Source organism: Lutra lutra, chromosome 4 (assembly GCF_902655055.1).
Source record: "Lutra lutra chromosome 4, mLutLut1.2, whole genome shotgun sequence".
NCBI lineage: Eukaryota > Metazoa > Chordata > Mammalia > Carnivora > Mustelidae > Lutra > Lutra lutra.
This window is the reverse complement of record NC_062281.1, coordinates 148,910,697-148,914,602: the sequence shown is the minus strand read 5'-3', so window position 1 is coordinate 148,914,602 and position 3,906 is coordinate 148,910,697.

Here is a 3,906-nt window from a genome sequence, read left to right as displayed (position 1 = left end):
CCCCCCCCACTTTTCACTCATCCTTTTGTTCCTTTATTCTTTCCTTTCTTTCAGACATTGGTAGGAAAAAAGAGAAAGTTGTAATTTACTATTATTTTAAATTGGGAAGCTTATAATGTCCTCAGTGATTAATCCTTTCTCTCCTCTTTGACCCATGATTTGTTACAGCTACGTCTCTATATTATTTATTTGCTTTTTTGATATGCAAGTCCAGCGTCCTTAATTACATGGTAAGCATAGTAAAGGTAGAGACTCTGCCTTATAATTCCCCACATTTGCAGAGTCAAAGGAAATATTCTATTTATAGAATGCACTTAAAATGTGATGGTGATGTTGTCCTAGATATACTGCCTTCTTTCTTCAGGCAGGCAAGCTATTATTATCTGCATTTATAGTGAGAAACTGAGTACCAAGAGAGTTCAGGAACCCCACCAAGGTAATAAGAAGGGGAGAAAAACATGTTCCTCTGGGCTTTCTACACAACGTTGTTTTCCAGGCAGCTTGTCTCAGTTATCTCTTACAAGCCTGCAGCAAGCTTTCCCACCACTAGCACTAACTTCTGGCAACAGGCAATATTTGTAATGAATAATCCAACCGAGACAGCATTCAATTTGAGACGCTTATCTTTTCATTTTGAATCAACACTGAAAGCAAATGAAATAGAATTATTTCCCACAGGCTTCCTGAGCAGTACAGAGAAACACTTGAAGCTATTTTTTTTTTCAACTGAAGGACAAAGTTTGTGAGGGTGACTGTGCATGCAAATCACAATGAATAACTACAAGTGAAATAGGAAGACAGCATGTTCACAGCTTGTGTTTCTCAAATATAGAAGTGGGTGAACTTTGTCTTCTCAACCCACAGACCTCCTCGCTCGGCTTGCAGAATGGCATGGTGTAGTAGTAGAAGGCATAGGCGAGGCTTCTACAGTTAAATTAAAAGGGAGGTTAATTCTGGGATTTCTGCCATATGCTTTGCAACTTTGAACAAGTTACTTCTTCATTTGCAGAAATAAGAATATATGTGAGGATTAATTTATGTCCCATATGTGAGGGGCCTGGAAGAGGAAAAATTCACACCAGCCTTCTTTCCTCATCATGGGTCCCTCTCACTTCTCCATTGTCCCTCCCATTTTCACATTGCTCAGTGCTGTCATTCCCTTGGCTTCTTATCCCTTATAAAATACATGCATGATATATACCTTCACCCTAAAATATAATAAATGACTATTAGGTTCAATTTTGAACTTTTACAAGAACATATTCATTTTAACAGGGAACCTAAAATCTAATGTCCAATGAATGAAATAACTATAAAATGGAACCTGGTTTGGTAAGGGAACCTGGTTTCATTCCAGTAAGGGAAATTCAGCCTTACTAAACATCATTCCTCACAAAATGGAGCCAATGGATGATTCCAGGATTGGGACATGAAAACACCAAGTAAACCTGAAACATCTTGTCCCAGGAGGTATAGAAGCATTTAAAAAAACAGGAGAGGTAGTGCAGAAAGGACACAGAGACCAACTTGAAGGGGTTCCACTGGCTGAGCTTAGGATAATTTGATGATTAAAATGAATAGTGACAAGAATGGATTATATTATATTGAATAAAAATACATTTATGAATCCATATTTATACTTTAAAATATTAAAAGTAGGAATGGACAGAAGAGGAAAAACTCTTTTTTAAAAACAGAATAGTGGGGCACCTGGGGGCTCGGATGGTTAAGGTTTTGCCTTCAGCTCAGGTCATGATCTCCAGGTTCTGGGATAGAGCCCCACATCCAGGTCCCACCTCAGCAGGGTCTGCCTCTCTCTCTTCCTCTGCCTCTCCCCCTCCTTGTGCTCTCTCTGTCTCTCTTTCTCTCTCTCAATGAATAAAATCTTTTAAAAAATAAAAATAAAATAAAAAAATAAAATCAGAGTAGTGCCAACTAATGGATGTAAAAGGGATAACAGAAATAGAAAATCACCACCATAGGAATAATTAATTCAGACAATAACATGAATGCTAAAAACATTCATGTTTGATAAAGTTTTGAGGAACCATATATCCACAGAGTCTCAAGATTATTTAGTAATTACAATGGGGAAAAATATCTTTAAAATGGAGAAATCTGGTGGACACCATCCTATCTAAATGATAAAATTTAACCTTTCCCATAACTGGACAATCCAGTACAATGCTCCTGCCAATGTGATGCACTGAGCTCACAATATAATCTCTGCTAAACATGATCACGCAATAAGTCTGATCATGAAGAAACAATCTGACAAATCTTGCTGGACTGAACTATTTAAAAATGTTGCATTCATGAAATACCCCAATACATAAACACGCACACACCCAGATGGAGAACTGACCTACATTAGAGAAGACAAAAGAGACACGGCCATAAACACAATGCATTGTTCTTGATTCCTTGATTTGGGTCCCAGAGGGAAAAAAAGAAAAAAAAAAACTGGGGACAGTTAAGTAAATTTAAAGAAGGATTGCATCAAATAATAATGTTAAATTTAAATTTCCCAAGTTTGACCATTACATATGGTTATCTTAAGAGAGTGTCCTTATTCTTAGAAGATAGATGCTTAAGTATTTAAGGGCAAAGGATAATTATTTTTGCTACTCTTAAAATATATATACACAGAGAGAAAAAAAATGTGGCTAACTATAACCAAAAAAGAACTTTGTACATAAAAAAAATACACCGCAAAGAATAGGCCAGTTATTTAATCCAAATGGTCAATTCAGTTATTCTTCAGAAAAATCATGCGGAGTTTATAAGGAGAATTATGTTTGAAGTAAAAGTTCAAGTTTACACTTGTGAGCATAGCATAATGTAGAGAGTTGTTGAATCACTATTTTGTACACCCGAAAGTAATGTAACATTTCGTGTAAACTGTACTTCAATAAAAAAACAGGTGTCAAAATCTCAAATATGTTTAAGGGCTCTGAAACATCTATTGTTGTCATTGGCCTTTAGTCAGCAGATTTCTAACAGGTAACAGTTAATTTCAGTCAACTAGATGTGATGGCTTCACTTGTTTCACAGTGTTGCACAAAAAGAATCTTGACTGCCTGAAAAAATATTTCAGTAACAGGGTAAATATAGACACAATAAAGACTGAAGAATTGTACATGCTGTATTTTATTTTGCAATGATTATCTTTAAAAATTGGTTTTACCTCTACAAGGTAAGTTTTGGAGGTGATGGGTATGTGTAGAACCTTGATTGTGATGATGGCTTCCTAGGTATGTGGATATGTCCAAACTCACCAATATGTTTCTATTAAATGTGTGAAAAATTTTGTGTATCAATTATACTTCAATAAGACTTAAAAAAGCCATTCTGATCTCCCCTTGGACGATTTTCCTCTTTACATCTGAAAAGAGATTTTGTGAAGTATTCAAGTTATTTGTAGTATAAGCTTGGGTACCTCTTATGCATCAGTTTCCTCATCTAGAAAATAAAAAATATTACTACTTTGTCACATTGTTAAGGATAAATGAATTAGCACAGATGAAGCACTTAGAATAGTGCACAGCACCTAATAACTGCTCAACCCATTTTAGATGGTAGTGTTGTTTATAGCCTCGGATTGGGTATCTTCTTAGTTACAAGTTGTGTTCATATAAAACATTATTAAAGTGTGAAGTTTCCTACTTTATTATTTTTTTTTTATTATGTTATGTTAGTCACCATACAGTACATCATTAGTTTTTGGTGTAGTGTTCCATGATTCATTGTTTATGTGTAACGCCCAGTACTCCATGCGCTATGTACCCTCCTTAATAACCACTACCAGGTTAATCCACACCCCCCTTCTAAAACCCTCAGTTTGTTTTCTGGAGTCCATAGTCTCTCATGGTTCATTTCCCCCTCTGATTCCCCCCTCCTTCATTT